Source organism: Coregonus clupeaformis, chromosome 34 (assembly GCF_020615455.1).
Source record: "Coregonus clupeaformis isolate EN_2021a chromosome 34, ASM2061545v1, whole genome shotgun sequence".
Taxonomy (NCBI): Eukaryota; Metazoa; Chordata; class Actinopteri; order Salmoniformes; family Salmonidae; genus Coregonus; species Coregonus clupeaformis.
Window position 1 is genome coordinate 23,676,840 of NC_059225.1, and position 18,827 is coordinate 23,695,666.

Sequence of the window (18,827 nt, forward strand, 5' to 3'; positions counted from 1 at the left end):
CGCACCCTGATATTATGATATAACAATCATTCATGGACCTGACTACAAAAAACATGGACAGTACCATGATTCTGTTTCCGCGTGGCAGAGTCTGCACAGAGCTGACTGTTCAGTGCCCCATATACTGAGCATTCTTCTTGTAGTGAAAACGTTATATAATAGCCTAAATTGGAAGGAACAGATTGATGCCTCAATTGATGTTTTGTACGCTGACCCTCCAAAAAAAGTGTTGGTCCCATGTTTCATGAGCTGAAATAAAAAATGAGAAACAAGATTCTCTGGTCTGATGAAACCAAGATTGAACTTTTTGGCCTGAATGCCAAGTGTCACGTCTGGAGGAAACCTTGCACCATCCCTACGGTGAAGCATGGGGATGTTTTTTAGCGACAGGGACCTGGGAGACTAGTCAGGATCCAGGGAAAGATGAAAGTACAGAGCAAAGTACAGAGCAAAGTACAGAGAGATCCTTGATGAAAACCTGCTCCAGAGTGCTCAGGACCTCAGACTGGGGCAAAGGTTCACCTTCCAATAGGACAACGACCCTAAGCACACAGCCAAGACAACGCATTAGTGGCTTCGGGACAAGTCTCTGAATGTCCTTGAGTGGCCCAGCCAGAGCCCTGACTTGAACCAAATCAAACATCTCTGGAGAGATAAGAAAATAGCTTTGCAGCGACGCTCCCATCCAACATGACAGAGCTTGAGAGTATCTGCAGAGAAGAATGGGAGAAACTCCCCAAATACAGGTGTTCCAAGCTTGTAGCGTCATACCCAAGAAGACCCAAGGCAGTAATCACTGCCAAAGGTGCTTCAACAAAGTCCTGAGTAAAGGGTCCGAATACTACGTTTTTTATTTTTTATACATTTGCAAAAAATGTTATTATCGGGTATTGTGTTGTATTGATGAGGGGAAAAAATATTTAATCCATTTTAGAATAAGGCTGTAACGTAACAAAATGTGGAAAAAGTCAAGGGGCCTGAATACTTTCCGAATGCACTGTATATCAGTTCACAAACCCGATGCCATGGTATTGGGACATTGACAATCTGTTCCCAACTATATCTTGAATTTTATGTGGAATAGCTGTCAACCCTCTTGACCGTAAGTGAATTTAATACATTTTAAGATGTACTGTATATTGGTCATTTAAGCTATTTATGATTTTCAATTGATGGCAGACAAACAAAGTAATTTCCTCTTCCATTTTTGTGTCAGGGCTGCAATGAGTTGGTTATAATTTGTATTGAGCATACATCTCCATACACCTTGATCAATTTCTTGTGTGACATAATTTTACCGTCGTTGTTTACAATGTCATTCATAAACATAATACCTTCCTTAGTGGGGAGAACAAGTATTTGATACACTGCCGATTTTGCAGGTTTTCGTACTTACAAAGCATGTAGAGGTCTGTCATTTTTATCATAGGTACACTTCAACTGTGAGAGACGGAATCTAAAACAAAAATCCAGAAAATCACATTGTATGATTTTTAAGTAATTAATTTGCATTTTATTGCATGACATAAGCATCATGAACATTCTATTGAAATGGTTACATGTATAGTGGAGTCTTTTGTTTAGACGTGTAGCTAGCTAGCTAAACAATTAACCATAATCCCAACTCATAACATTACTACCCTGCATGAATCTGCAGGTAGCTAACCAACCAGGTTCAATGTTAGCTAGCTAGCTAGCTAAAATTAGGTTATAACTAGCTAGCTAGCTCTGAGATACAAATAATATTACTACACAGATTATACAAGTAATGTTAGCAAGCGAGCCAGCCAGCTAACATTAGCTAGCTAGCTAATAGCACGCTTTAACTTGAAATGAAAATGACTTTCTGACTAAATTAGAAACGTGTAATAACTGAAAATGTAGCTAGCTAGACTATCTTACCCATATACATGGATGGACGCTTCCTCTCTGTCACGGATGCCATGGTTGCCTTAGTTTGAACATGTAATCCAGAGACAGGTGTTTTATACAACAGCCTTCTGTGTGTTCTCTTTTCGACTCTGTCTGCATATTTGCAATAAAACACCAGAATTTTCTCCATCTCCTTAGCTTTCATACTCTAATTGCACTGTGCATTCCACTGATTTCAAAACTCAGTCCTCCAGAAAGTGGAGAGCAAGACCGTTGCAGTTCTACTACATGATATCTTTCAAAAAAGCCTACACATACTGACCAGCTCATGTTATAGACAGAAGCATGCTACATGGCAGACCAATCCAAACTCATCTTTCGGCATGTCCAGCCCACCCATTATCTCAGCCAATCATGGCTAGAGGGAAGGTTCCTGTCTTTTTCTGTGGCTAAACCAACTAGGCCCATAATTTAACAATTTTATTCGTATTTACAGATGGCATACACATTTGTTATTAAGGCACATGAAAGTTCACATGTTCCAGAAGGCCTTTCTGTCAAAAAATTCATTTCGATAAAAAAAAAAGTTTACGTTCAAATGGCTCTCCTGTGAAGTAGTGACGCGCGACATATGCCTAGTTTCCTGAAATGAGTCACATATCTGGTTTGCCATTCCAAATAAATGAAAACATTTTTTGGGCTCACATCACTTGAAAAAAGGTTCTGCTGGAGTCGGTAGAGCAATGAATAGATACAGTACGTAAACAGCAATATCACTAGATAATTAATCAGGGTATTTGTCCGATAGATGGGCAGGTGTTTCCCTTTCCATGGTTTCAAGATCCTCTTTTCTATCAAAATTGATAGTTGCAAGATCATTAAACTTTTCTGGGATGTGTACACCAAGCACATCAACTGCACCATCCGTGCACTTATTCGGGAGACCATATAGCAGTGTTGTGTTCGAGACCATCTAAAGCGAGACCGATTCAAGACCAAGACCAGGGCAAATCGAGTCCGAGTCAAGACCAAGACCGGAGAGGGGGCGAGACCGAGTCAAGACTGGAAAGGGGACAAGGGTTCCGAGACCGAGTCAAGACTGATACCAGAGAAATGCGAGTCTAATTCAAGACCATAATAGCAATTTTGGCAAATCACCACCATAATAAGAGTTCAAATGTCCAGTATTACTGTGTTCATATTTCAGAACAACATATGGATTCTTTAGACGCTCAAAATAGTGGACAGATGCATGCTGAGGGAAAATAGAGCCAATCTACACATTTTTACTAACCCAAACACAGTGGGAAACAATGGGCCTTCTACACCTTCATAGAAGGGTTAAGAATTGATAAAATAATGATTATAATAATGTAATAATAATGATAATTGTATTATTATTTTCAATGATGTTCTGATTTAATCTCTTCAGTTTTTGTTGGAAAGGAAAGGGTTAACACGGAAGAGAAAAAAAAATCCAATCAGGATTTTTCTTTTCTGGTCTCTGGGAAAATAAATCTAGCTAGCTAAGTCAGCCATTGGCTAGGCCATCAGAAGCTAGATACAGTGGCTTGCGAAAGTATTCACCCCCCTTGGCATTTTTCCTATTATGTTGCCTTCCAACCTGGAATTAAAATAGATTTTTTTGGGGGATTTACACAACATGCCTACCACTTTGTTTCACCCCCAAACATATTTTGCATCTTCAAACAATAAAAACAGAAAACTTGAGCATGCAGAACTATTCACCACTCCAAAGTCAATACTGTGTAGAGCCACCTTTTGCAGCAATTACAGCTGCAAGTCTCTTGGGGTATGTCTCTATAAGCTTGGCACATCTAGCCACTGGGATTTTTGCCCATTCTTCAAGGCAAAACTGCTCCAGCTCCTTCAAGTTGGATGGGTTCCACTGTTGTACAGCAATCTTTAAGTCATACCACAGATTCTCAATCGGATTGAGGTCTGGGCTTTGACTAGGCCATTCCAAAACATGTAAATATTTCCCCTTAAACCACTCGAGTATTGCTTTAGCAGTATGCTTAGGGTCAATGTCCTGCTGGAAGGTGAACCTCCGTCCCAGTCTCAAATCTCTGGAAGACTGAAACAGGTTTCCCTCAAGAATGTCACTGTATTTAGCGCCATCCATCATTCCTTCAATTCTGACAAGTTTCCCAGTCCTTGCCGATGAAAAACATCCCCACAGCATGATGCTGCCACCATCATGCTTCACTGTGGGGATGGTGTTCTTGGGGTGATGAGAGGTGTTGGGTTTGTGCCAGACATAGCGTTTTCCTTCATGGCCCAAAACCTCAATTTTAGTCTCATCTGACCAGAGTACCTTCTTCCATATGTTTGGGAAGTCTCCCACATGCCTTTTAGCGAACACCAAACGTGTTTACTTATTTTTTTCTTTAAGCAATGGCTTTTTTCTGGCCACTCTTCCGTAAAGCCCAGCTCTGTGGAGTGTACGGCTTAAAGTGGTCCAATGGACAGATACTCCAATCTCAGCTCCTTCAGGGTTATCTTCAGTCTCTTTGTTGCCTCTCTGATTAATGTCCTCCTTGCCTGGTCCATGAGTTCTGGTGGGCGGCCCTTTCTAGGCAGGGTTGTTGTGGTGCCATATTCTTTCCATTTTTTAACAATGGATTTAAATGGTGCTCCGTGGGATGTTCAAAGTGTCGGATATTTTTTTATAACTCAACCCTGATCTGTACTTCTCCACAAATTTGTCCCTGACCTGTTTGGAGAGCTCCTTGGTCTTCATGGTGCCGTTTGCTTGGTGGTGCCCCTTGCTTAGTGGTGTTGCAGACTCAGGGGCCTTTCAGAACAGGTGCATATATACTGAGATCATGTGACAGATCATGTGACACATAGATTGCACATAGGTGGACTTTATTTAACTAATTATGTGACTTCTGAAGGTAATTGGTTGCACGAGATCTTATTTAGGGGCTTCTTATCTCCCTCAATAACTTTAAGCATCAGTTGTCAGAGCACCTTACCGATCACTGCACCTGTACACAGCCCATCTGAAATTAGCCCACCCAACTACCTCATCCCTATATTGTTATTTATTTTGCTCTTTTGCACCCCAGTATCTCTATTTGCACATAATCTCTTGCACATCTAGCATTCCAGTGTTAATACTATTGTAATTATTCTGCACTATAGCCTATTTATTGCCTTACCTCCATAACTTGCTACATTTGCACACACTGTATATATATTTTCTGTTGTATTTCTGACTTAGTTTTTTACCCCATATGTAACTCTGTGTTGTTTTTATTGCACTACTTTGCTTTATCTTGGCCAGGTCGCAGTTGTAAATGAGAACCTGTTCTCAACTGGCTTACCTGGTTAAATAAAGGTGAAATAAAAAAAATTAAAAAAATTCATAGCAAAGGTGTTGAATACATATGCCCGCACCACTTTTCTGTTATTAATTTTTTATAATTTTTTGAAACAAGTTCTTTTTTTAAATTTCACTTCACCAATTTGGACTATTTTGTGTATGTCCATTACATGAAATCCAAATAAAAATCAATTTAAATTACAGGTTGTAATGCAACAAAATAGGAAAAACGCCAATGGGGCTGAATACTTTTGCAAGACACTGTAAAGGCATATTCCATTCAACTGTATTAGGGCAACATTTTGGAGTGACAGTGGAATCAACCAATCACATATTGACTTAATGGGTGGGAACGTTTTTTTACAAAAACGTATGGAAACTTCTGCCTTCTTGAAGGCCAACAGGTCACTCCGCAATAGCGAGCAGTAGTTTTCCCACGGTCTAGCCAGTTCGCTTTTTTTGTTGGCTAGTTTGCAGCAGCTGCATCAGGTGTTATCACAGAGGATGTTGTTGCTAATTAGCTTCTCCCTTTTCAATAATAACTTTCAAAAAATTTAAAATTATCATCATCTGGTGATTAGAACTGTGTTTTTTTTTTATTGCAGTGTGTTTGCTGTTGTTATAATAACTTATGTGTGTGAGAAATGTTTGCATTTAAAGTTAAACTGACAGCATTTTAGCAACATGAAATCGTATTAAGATCTGTTAATATACACCCCAGGAAGAATATTACCATATTTTTTTTTTTTTATCTGAGAAGCGACCACTTAGATATGGTCCTTTTCATGTGTTCATCAATTCTTAGAATGTTTGGGAATTATGTATACTAAGCCATTTGTGAAAATTCTATAGCAATATAGAGTGGGAAAGCGACCAAGTGTTTGAACAATTAATAGACACTGCAGTAAATAAAACCTAATAAAAACATATGTCTTGTCCAGGGCCGGATTCTACACAGACCGGTGCGCTATAGCCAATCAGAGCTACAGTAGGCCTTTATACAAACAAGCCATTTGCCACACGGGCCTGCCATCATTCACTTTGAACTGGACTGTGTGTTTACAGGCAGTTGCAACAGCGCGAAATTCTCCAAAAGCCAAAAAATACACCTGAGTGGATTTCTGCAAAAATGTAAACACCACAGGAGTCCTCTTACATTTTGGAACTTCACAGTCCTATTGCGCAAACAACCATGAAAAGGTAGGCTCTCTCTCCCTTAGTTATGCACATCAACAACAACAAGATCAACAACTAATGCTAGCCAGAGCAAGATGAGCTAAAATCTAACGAAGGAACATTAGATAAACCCTCTCAAACCTTTTCAGCTAGTTGGCCTTCAAAATTGCACTGATAAACAATGGGGAATTGTAGCCTCCTAATCCTTCTGCAGCTTGCCTGTCAATGCATGCTTGTCCCAACTAAGCACCCAAGCTAACTGGCTAAAGTTGGCTACCTTACTAGCTAGCTACTTCCAGACACACATGAGAGAACACCTCACTCTGACCATTTTACTCACCTTAGCAGAGCTGGTTAGGATGTTTACATGTTATCTAGAGCGCTCTTGACTTACTATTACTTTTTTTGTCTACGTTTACTGACACCGGTCATATTCAGCGGGTGTTGCTTGTTCGTAAATTCATCAGTTGTCTTGCGCTCTGGCACACTCAGACGAGAGTGCTTTGAAATCGGAGTAAATAGCCAGAGTGAATTTGTGAATGCAAGAGATATGCTAACTGGATAACAGTTGTTCCAAGTTCTTGCTAGCTAACCAAATGACACCTGCATCTCTTGCTGTGTATAGCCACCAAAAAACGGTATGAGGGGGGATAGGTCACTCACCCACTCCTCCAATGGCATGACATATCCTCCTAGCAGCTAGCTAACTAGCTATCTAGCTAACGTTAGGCTCTGTGTTTTTAGCTTCCTTCATAAATAGATACGCTAGCCTATTAGCCACGTTATGACTGACTTGTGGTCATTGCCCTTCCTAATTTGATTGTATTGACGTTCTCAGCCTTAGTTACATTTGTCAGTTTTTGTCCAGAATATTGGATCATTGAAACTGAAACAGTGTATCCTGAATGGAGGCAGCAAACAATGTACCAGGCCAGCTGTGATTTACAACCTGATAGTAAAAGAAATCGGACTACCAAGAAATGTTTTGGTGAATTATATTAGTCATGCATTGTTTTTTGCAATGGGATGTAATAGTTGTACATTTAGATTGGGAAATGCTTAATGGTTGTATTTTTGTATTCTTATGATTGGGACCTACTGGCTTATTATGTCAGAGTTAATGGGCTGCTTATCCTTTAACATCATGCTGTGTGTGACTGCTGTCTTTCCATTGGCACTAAGCAGTGGTGTAGTGGTGCCTGGAGAAGTGGGTTTACTAAAATTTTGCCAAAAAGTTCCCAAATGGCCCACCCAGCGAAGGAAAGGCACCTTGTGTGAAAAATCCTATGTTTTCCTATGGTTTTTTAAATGGGTTTTCCTATATAATTTTCAGATTTTCACTCTCAAAATCACACCTTTGTTTTTTTAGAACAAATACAAGAATGTGATGGTCTAAGTCCACAACAATGCTAAACCACATCAATCTGATTGGGTGGGCTTGTCAGGGCCTGGCTCCCCAGTGGGTGGGCCTCTGTCCACCCAGGCCCATCCATGTCTACGCACCTGATGCAAACAGCTCATGTTGACAATTGTGCATCACAAATAGCGTACCAACCAAAACTTCGGACTAAACATTTTCAATACCTGGTTTGCATACCCATTGTTGCTATAGTTAGCATTTACTTGTAGATATCATAAGTTGAATCGTCTTCCCTAACCTACCGGCTACCGATGTCATTCTTCTGTGAGCTGCTCCATGCCAAAACCAGTTGAGAGCTGCACACTTGCTGTCTGCAGATGATATTCCGCTGAAACTAGGCTATGTGTGTGGCGCGCATGTGAATATATTTCACGTACTTTGCGATTGTGTAGGCTACTTTGTGCATGATTTCTCTATTGTACTACATAATTGATAAATCGTATACCTCCGATACACTCCTTTGATACACATCAGTAGGGATTAAGAAGTAAGTATACGCAAGGTCCACTGAAAAGAAAGTGGGTATATGGTTTATACCTGTGTACAACACTGGCCGGCCCTTTGTTTTACAGAAAATGCACCCTCCTAGATGAGTGTGCTGGTATTACGGTTGCACACACTTAAAGGCATCATATACTATAAGTGTTAGGCCTACTGCTGCTAGGTAGCTCTCTCTCTGCTCTCCCCCTCCCCTCTGTCTGTCCTTGATTGCAGGAGTGAAGTCTGGTGTGCGGGAGTCAGGGTTCCAGCTGCAGCTCATTCACCATAATCACCTCAGCCTTTAAGACCCGGTCAAACTTTCCACTCATCGTCAGATCATAGTCAAGACAACCATATATTTGGAACCTGACTCCTGCCTCCGCTTCACTCCTGCCACCACCATCCTGCTCTTCACTATCGGGCCTCTCCTTTGGACTCACCACGGACACTAGGACATTACGGTACCACACCTGCCCTGACCTGGATCTGTACCCTCCCTGTAACCTGGACTTGCTCTTCCCCATTTATTGGAAACCTGGACTATTGAACATTATAATAAACCTGTTAAAACTTCTCTGGCTTGGTGTACTTGTCTGCATTTGGGTTCTATCCAGTTAAATCATAACAGTATGATCTGACCAACATGAACCCAGCAGACAGTAGCTCGGATACCACCCCAGAGTGCACTCAAATTTGGACTGCCATAGCCAATCAGGGCATTCTACTTGGCCAACATGATACCCTGTTTAAGACGATTGCTGAGGACAGTCAGGTGCTGCTTAATCAGGTTCAATTACTCACCAATCAAGTGTCTGCCCTTACTACCCCTTCAGCCCAGATCAGAGAGCCTTTTGTTCCTGCTCCAGAGCGCTATGACGGGAACATGGGAACCTGTGGCGATTTTTGACTCAATGCTCGTTAGTGTTTGAACAACAGCCCCCTCACCTACGCCTCAGAAAGAGCCCGTATTGCCTACCTTATCAACTCTACTAGCGGTTCCGCTCGTGCCTGGGGATCCGCGGTCTGGGAGAGTCAGTCGGACATTTGCAACGCTTACGTGGCCTTCACCACGGAGATGAGGAAGGTTTTTGACCACCCCGTACGAGGCAAGGAGGCTGCGAAACGGTTGTTTTCTCTTCGGCAGGGGGCTCGTAGTGTGGCGGAGATGGCAGTGGAGTTTCGGACTTTAGCAGCAGTGAGTGGTTGGAATGACGAGGCATTACAAGGAGTGTTCATCAATGCTTTGTCTGAGATTTTAAAAGATGAATTGGTGTCATATGATGAATCGCCTACGCTGGATAATCTTATTTCACTCACTATCAGGTTGGATAATCGGATTCGGGAGCGCCGCCGGGAGAGGAGTGTTAGTTCCAAGCAACCTGTCTGTCATCAACAAACTCCTCCCTGCATCGTCCCTACGGAGAGAGCCGTGTCTTCCCGAGTCGATACGAGGAGCACTGAACCCGGCCATGGAGGTGGGTCGTGCACGGTTGTCCTCAGAGGAGCGTGCACGTCGTATTCAGGCTCGGGTCTGCCTGTATTGTGGAGAAGCTGGTCATTTCGTTCCTTCCTGCCCAGTTCGTCCGGGGAAAAGGGCCGGCTCATCATTTATGGGAGAAGTTTTGGTGAGCCGAGCAGCGGATTCTTCCTCTTCTCCCCGCATTCTGCTCCAGGCATCCCTCCAGTGGCAGTCCCAGAATTTCTCTGTTAGTGCGCTGATTGACTCTGGTGCCGACGAAAAGCTTTTGGATAGAGAGTGGGCTCAACAAATGGATTTGGAGACTGTTCCTATGGACTGTCCGCTGCAGGCTAAGGGTCTAAATGGACAATTGTTGACCCGCATTACCCATCAGACTGTTCCTGTTTGTCTTAGAGTGTCGGGAAATCATCAGGAGAACATTCAATTCCATATTATCGACTGCCCACAGACTCCCCTGGTCCTTGGTATCCCCTGGCTCATAAAACACAATCCACACATTGATTGGGTGACAGGTAGCATTGTTTCATGGAGCACATTTTGTCATGTGAATTGTTTGTGTTCTGCTCAGACTCCTGCCAGTACTGTGCCTCAACCTCCACTGGAGTCCATGGATCTTTCTGCTGTTCCTGACGTGTATCATGACCTGGCATCCGTTTTCTGCAAACACAGAGCTACTTCTCTTCCTCCTCACCGGCCCTTACGACTGCGCCATTGACCTCCAGCCAGGAGCCCCGCTCCCCAGCAGTCGCCTGTACAATCTCTCCCGGCCGGAGACGGAGGCTATGGAGAACTACATTCGGGACTCCTTGGCGGCAGGTATTATGCGTCCTTCCTCGTCACCTGTAGGAGCGGGATTCTTTTTTGTTGCTAAGAAGGATAAGACCCTCAGACCCTGTATTGATTACCGTGGACTTAACAACATCACCATTAAGAACAAGTATTCTCTGCCTTTGATTAATTCTGCTTTTCCCCTCCTTCATGGTGCTACCATCTTTACGAAACTGGATCTACGAAATGCGTATCACCTGGTGCGCATTCGTAAGGGTGATGAATGGAAGACTGCCTTCAACACACCCTTGGGACATTTTGAGTATCGGGTTATGCCTTTTGGGTTGTCTAATGCCCCTGCTGTTTTTCAGGCACTAGTCAATGATGTCCTTCGGGACATGTTGAATCGGTTTGTTTTTGTCTATCTGGATGATATCTTGATTTTCTCAGAGTCCTCCCAGGAACATGAACTGCATGTGCGCCAGGTGTTGCAAAGGTTGTTGGAGAACAAACTGTTTGTGAAGATGGAGAAATGTGAATTTCATGTGTCTGAGACCTCTTTTTTGGGTTACATCATAGCTCAGGGGAGCTGCGGATGGACCCAGCTAAGATCTCTGCTGTCACGGACTGGCCAGCTCCCTCTACCCGCAAAACAACTTCAACGATTCCTGGGGTTTGCGAACTTCTATAGGAGGTTCATCAAGGACTACAGCCGCATTGCGGCGCCACTCACCGCTCTCACCTCCATCTCACGACCGTTCGCTTGGAATGAAGGGGCCGAATCAGCGTTCAAGAACTGAAACATCGCTTCGCCTCGGCTCCCATTCTGATGCAGCCGGACCCCGACCGCCAGTTTGTCGTGGAGGTGGATGCATCCGACACTGGGGTAGGTGCAGTGTTGTCACAACGTTCTCCTGAAGATAACAAACTGCATCCCTGTGCTTTTCTCTCAAGGAAACTTTCTCAGGCAGAGAGGAATTATGATGTTGGAAATCGGGAACTGCTCGCCGTTAAGCTGGCTCTCGAGGAGTGGCGACATTGGTTGGAGGGGGGCGGAACAACCCTTCATCGTTTTGGACGGATCATAAGAATCTGGCTTACCTCCAGTCAGCGACAGCTCAACCCCCCGTCAAGCCAGGTGGGCACTATTTTTTGGGAGATTCAATTTTTCTCTGTCTTACCGTCCTGGGTCACGCAACGTCAAGCCTGACGCCCTGTCTCGTGTTCATTCGGCTGTTGATACTGGTAGTAACCCTGAACCCATTTTGCCTCCTACCTGCAGTATTGCAGTCATCACATGTGACATCGAGGGGATTGTTAGACAGGCTCAACATCATCAAGCTGACCCTGGGAGGGGCCCTCCTAACCGGATGTTTGTCCCTGAGTCTGCTCGCTCCCAGGTACTTCAGTGGGCTCACTCGTCTCCCCTTACCTGTCACCCTGGAGTTTCGCGGGACCCTTGACTTTGTGCGACGGAAGTTCTGGTGGGCCACGATGGAGGCGGACACTCGAGCCTTCATTGCTGCTTGTACGGTATGTGCACGAAGTAAAAACTCCACCCAGGCCAGCGCTGGTCATCTACGACCTCTACCTATACCCAGCCGGCCCTGGTCGCATATCGCTATGGATTTTGTCACTGGACTTCCCCCTCATCTGGTAAGACTGTCATTCTTACGGTGATTGATCGTTTTTCTAAGTTCGCTCATTTTTTGGCCCTACCTAAACTGCCCACTGCCAGAGAGACGGCTGATATTTTGGTTGAACATGTGTTCCGCTCTCATGGTCTACCCACGGATATTGTCTCTGACAGGGGTCCCCAGTTTGTCTCCCAGGTGTGGAAAGCTTTCTGCAAAGCTTTGGGCATTACATCCAGCCTGTCCTCTGGATATCACCCCCAGACCAACGGGCAAGCCGAGAGAGCGAACCAGGAGATGGAGACCGCACTTCGGCTGTGTCACTGGGTCTAACCCTGGGTCATGGAGCTCCATGCTTCCCTGGGTGGAATATGCTCATAACACCTTGACTAACGCTTCCTCTGGTTTGTCTCCGTTTCTGTGTGCTCTGGGTTATCAACCTCCCCTGTTCCCTTCCCAAGAGAGGGAACTTGCGGTACCCTCGGTGCAGTCCCACATGCGCCGCTGCTGCAAGGTCTGGAGGAAGGCCAGGGTAGCTCTGTCCCGAAGCTTCGGCGTACATGCAGAGGCAAGCCAACCGTCACCGGTCCCAGGCTCCCGGTTACTCTCCTGGTCAAGAGGTATGGCTGAAGTCACGGGACCTTCCATTGAAGGTGGAGTCGAAGAAGATGGCGCCTCGTTTTATAGGACCGTTCAAGATACTGTCTATTGTTAACCCCTGCGCGGTTAAGCTACAGCTTCCTGCCTCCCTACGGGTTCATTCCACCTTTCATGTTTCCCAGATTAAGCCTGTGTCGGTTAGCCCTTTGTGCCCGCCCTCTCGTCCCCTCCTCCGCCCAAGATCGTGGGTGGGGTCCGGTCTACACTGTCCGGCGACTTCTGTATGTTCGCCGCCGGGGTCGTGGTTTCCAGTACCTGGTGGATTGGGAGGGTTATGGTCCTGAGGAACGTTCCTGGGTGCCCAGGAGCTTCATTGTGGATCCTGCTCTGGTTCGTGAGTTTCATAGGTTACATCCTGATAAACCCTGTCGGCCGCCAGGTGGCGTCCGTAGAGGGGGGGGTACTGTTAGGCCTACTGCTGCTAGGTAGCTCTCTCTCTGCTCTCCCCCTCCCCTCTGTCTGTCCTTGATTGCAGGAGTGAAGTCTGGTGTGCGGGAGTCAGGGTTCCAGCTGCAGCTCATTCACCATAATCACCTCAGCCTTTAAGACCCGGTCAAACTTTCCACTCATCGTCAGATCATAGTCAAGACAACCATATATTTGGAACCTGACTCCTGCCTCCGCTTCACTCCTGCCACCACCATCCTGCTCTTCACTATCGGGCCTCTCCTTTGGACTCACCACGGACACTAGGACATTACGGTACCACACCTGCCCTGACCTGGATCTGTACCCTCCCTGTAACCTGGACTTGCTCTTCCCCATTTATTGGAAACCTGGACTATTGAACATTATAATAAACCTGTTAAAACTTCTCTGGCTTGGTGTACTTGTCTGCATTTGGGTTCTATCCAGTTAAATCATAACAATAAGTGGTTCGCTAAACCTGCATTCTGAAAAAAATTGAAAATAACTACTGTCTAATTTAACTTTGGTTACATTTAATTTTGGTTAAATTTCAAATATTCCAGCCCTCGTGGAAAGTCTGTCATAGTTACATGGAGGGCTGTAAACTGATGGTTTGATCTCATTCGATCTTCAATCCGTATTTTTTCTTCACTTTTGGCACCATAGAAAAGGATACCAGAAAGTAATCAATCCGACTAGCTTGATTTAGCCTCTTTCAAGAATACAATATCTTACCAGGTCTGGTTTATTAAGCCTCCATACACTATTAGATCAAAGGTTCTAAAAGGGTTCTATGTGGAGGAATAGGGTTCTACCAAGAACCGTTTTGATCTGAATAACCTTTTTTGGAAGACAAGGGTTCTTTGTAAGGCAATGGGTTCTACCTAGAACCTTTAACATCCTAAGAACCGTTTCTGGAAGAAAGTGTTCTTTAATGATTATTTGGAAGGCAAGAATGGTTCTACATAGAGCCATATATCTTATTTCCCAGTATGCTCTATTGCAGGGTGATTTTCAGAATTTTCTGTTTTAATATCTGTATTTTTGCATATACAGTGGGGGAAAAAAGTATTTAGTCAGCCACCAATTGTGCAAGTTCTCCCACTTAAAAAGATGAGAGAGGCCTGTAATTTTCATCATAGGTACACGTCAACTATGACAGACAAAATGAGGAAAAAAAATCCAGAAAATCACATTGTAGGATTTTTAATGAATTTATTTGCAAATTATGGTGGAAAATAAGTATTTGGTCAATAACAAAAGTTTCTCAATACTTTGTTACATACCCATTGTTGGCAATGACACAGGTCAAACGTTTTCTGTAAGTCTTCACAAGTTTTTCACACACTGTTGCTGGTATTTTGGCCCATTCCTCCATGCAGATCTCAGTGATGTTTTGGGGCTGTCGCTGGGCAACACGGACTTTCAACTCCCTCCAAAGATTTTATAGGGGTTGAGATCTGGAGACTGGCTAGGCCACTCCAGGACCTTGAAATGGTTCTTACGAAGCCACTCCTTCATTGCCGGGCGGTGTGTTTGGGATCATTGTCATGCTGAAAGACCCAGCCACATTTCATCTTCAATGCCCTTGCTGATGGAAGGAGGTTTTCACTCAAAATCTCACGATACATGGCCCCATTCATTCTTTCCTTTACACGGATCAGTCGTCCTAGTCCCTTTGCAGAAAAACAGCCACAAAGCATGATTTTTCCACCCCCATGCTTCACAGTAGGTATGGTGTTCTTTGGATGCAACTCAGCATTCTTTGTCCTCCAAACACGACGAGTTGAGTTTTTACCAAAAGTTCTATTTTGGTTTCATCTGACCATATGACATTCTCCCAATCCTCTTCTGGATCATCCAAATGCACTCTAGAAAACTTCAGACGGGCCTGGACATGTACTGGCTTAAGCAGGGGGACACGTCTCGCACTGCAGGATTTGAGTCCCTGGCGGCGTAGTGTGTTACTGATGGTAGGCTTTGTTACTTTGGTCCCAGCTCTCTGCAGGTCATTCACTAGGTCCTCCCGTGTGGTTCTGGGATTTTTGCTCACCGTTCTTGTGATCATTTTGACCCCACGGGGTGAGATCTTGCGTGGAGCCCAGATCGAGGGAGATTATCAGTGGTCTTGTATGTCTTCCATTTCCTAATAATTGCTCCCACAGTTGATTTCTTCAAACCAAGCTGCTTACCTATTGCAGATTCAGTCTTCCCAGCCTGGTGCAGGTCTACACTTTTGTTTCTGGTGTCCTTTGACAGCTCTTTGGTCTTGGCCATAGTGGAGTTTGGAGTGTGACTGTTTGAGGTTGTGCACAGGTGTCTTTTATACTGATAACAAGTTCAAACAGGTGCCATTAATACAGGTAACGAGTGGAGGACAGAGGAGCCTCTTAAAGAAGAAGTTACAGGTCTGTGAGAGCCAGAAATCGTGCTTGTTTGTAGGTGACCAAATACTTATTTTCCACCATAATTTGCAAATAAATTCATAAAAAATCCTACAATGTTATTTTCTGGATTCTTTTTCCTCAATTTGTCTGTCATAGTTGACGTGTACCTATGATGAAAATGACAGGCCTCTCTCATCTTTTTAAGTGGGAGAACTTGCACACATTGGTGGCTGACTAAATACTTTTTTCCCCACTGTACATAGATTGGTTGATACATTTTATGCTACACAAAGATAAATAACATAAATATTTCTAAACTCATCCAATCTGTTAGTAGTTGGACTTCTTGCACCTGTTATTGGGATGGTTGTTCCAGTTTAGATGATTGAGGTAGTCTCAATATTCAACCTACCCAAACCAGAATCCGTGGATAGATGGCAGCATTTGCGCAAAACTGAAAGCGCGAACCACCGCATTTAACCATGGCAAGTTGACTGGGAATATGGTCGAATACAAACAGTGTAGTTATTCCCTCCGTAAGGCAATCAAACAGGCAAAACGTCAGTTCAGAGACAAAGTGGAGTCGCAATTCAATGGCGCCAACACGAGACGTATGTGGCAGGGTCTACAGACAATCACGGATTACAAAGGGAAAACCGATGTCTTGCCCCCGGAAAAGCTAAACACCTTCTTCTCCCGCTTTGAGGATAACACAGTGCCACCGACACGGCCCGCTCCCAAGGACTGTGGGCTCTCGTTCTCCGTGGCTGACGTGAGTAAGTAATTTAAGCGTGTTAACCCTCGCAAGGCTGCCGGCCCAGACGGCATCCCTGGCCGCGTCCTCAAAGCATGCGCAGACCAGCTGGCTGGAGTGTCTACGGACATATTCCATCTCTCCCTATCCCAGTCTGCTGTCCCCACTTGTTACAAGATGTCCACCATTGTTCCTGTACCCAAGAAAGGAAAGGTATCACCCAGTAGCACTCACTCCTGTCATCATGAAGTGCTTTGAGAGGCTAATTAGCCTAAAACGACATACCCAAATCTAACTGCCTGTAGCTCAGGACCTGAAGCAAGGATATGCATATTCTTGATGTCATTTGAAAGGAAACACTGAAGTTTGTGGAAATGTGAAATTAAGGTAAGATAATATAACGCATTAGATCTGGTAAAAGATATAAAAACAAAAAAACATGGGTTTTCAATATTGTTTTTGTTCCATCATCTTTGAAATGCAAGAGAAAGGCCACAATATAATATTGCAGTTTAGGCACAATTTAGATTTTGGCCACTAGATGACAGCAGTGTGTGTGCAAAGTTTCAGATTGATCCAGTGAAGCATTGCAATATTGGATTATTTTGTATGAAGTCTCCCCAAATGTGCTGAATTGGTGAAATGATACATTTTCAAGTAAATAACTATAGAGAACATATAAAAATGATATGGTAATACAAAATGTAAGTTTAAACACTCCCAGGAATGTCATACATGATAGATCATTAGCTTATACACTAACTTTAACCCATCTAGATGGCCGGGCGGGGTGGGGGTGGAGCCAGAGACAGCAAGGGTTCAAACTGTACAACCCAGTTCCTACATTTGAATATTAAAATTGATTTTATCAAACAAAACTATGCTACATTTTATCTCTGGGACCCTCAGGATGACAAATCAGAGCACGATTACTGAATGTAAGTACATTATTTACCTTCAGAGGTGAATGTATCAAACCAGTTGCCGTGATACGTTTTTGGTTGTTGTGCACTCTCCTCAAACAATAGCATGGTATTTTGTCACTGTAATAGCTACTGTAAATTGGACAGTGCAGTTAAATTAACAAGAATTTAAGCTTTCTTCCCATATAAGACATGTCTATGTCCTGGAAAGTTTGCTGTTACTTACAACAGTCATGCTAATCACATTAGCGCACGTTAGCTCAACCGTCCCGTATACGGGACACCGATCACGTAGAGGTTAAGGTTCAGATCACCTCTGCCTTAACTGACAACCTAGACCAGGGTTCTTCAATTCCGGTCCTGGAGGGCCGAAACACTTCTGTTTTTTATTTCTACCTGGTAGTTAATTGCACTCACCTGGTGTCCCAGGTCTGAATTAGCCGCTGATTAAAAGGAGAGGATGAAAAACAGAGGTGTTTCGGCCCTCCAGGACCGGAGTTGAAGAACCCTGCCCTAGACCAACTTCAATTTGCATACCGCCCCTATAGATCCACAGACGATGCAATCGCCATCGCACTGCACACGGCCCTATCCCCTCTGGACAGGAGGAATACCTACAGTACCAGTCAAAAGTTTGGACAAGCCTACTCATTTCAGGGTTTTTCTTTATTTTTACTATTTTCTACATTGTAGAATAATAGTGAATACATCAAAACTAGGAAATAACACATATGGAATCATGTTGTAACTAAAAAATTGTAAAACAAATCAAAATATATTTTATACTTGAGATTCTTAAAAGTAGCCACCCTTTGCCTTGATGACAGGTTTGCACACTCTTGGCATTCTCTCAACCAGCTTCATGAGGAATGCTTTTCCAACAGTCTTGAAGGAGAAAAACCCTTGAATGAATAGGTGTGTCCAAACCTTTCACTGGTACTGTATGTGAATCATTTCAGGAAACTAGATGTACGTTGTTTGTCACTACTTCACAGGAGAGGCATTTGAACGTTATTTTAAAAATGTTTTTTTTTCCTGGCAGAAATGCCTTCTGGAACATGTGAACTTTCTTGTGCCTTAATAACAAGCTTGTATGCAATCTGTAAATACTAATACAATTGTTAAATTATGGGCCTAGTTGGTTTAGCCACGGAAAAAGACAGGAACCGTCCAGCTAGCCATGATTGGCTGAGATAATGGATGGGCTGGACATGCCGAGAGATGAGTTCAGATTGGTCTGCCATTTATCACGCTTCTGTCTACAATGACCTGCTCAGTATGTGTAGGTAATCCTTTCTAAAGCAGATTTTTTTGAAAGATAGCTCTCCACTTTCTTGAGGACCAAGATGGAGAATATTCAGACGTTTGATTGCAAATGCGGAGGGGAGTCAAAAAGAGAACTCAGAAGGCTGTTGTATAAAACACTTATCTCCTGATTATATCTTCAAACTAAGGGCAACCATGGCATCCGTGACAGAGAGGGGAGAAGCGTTCATCCATGTATATAGGTAAG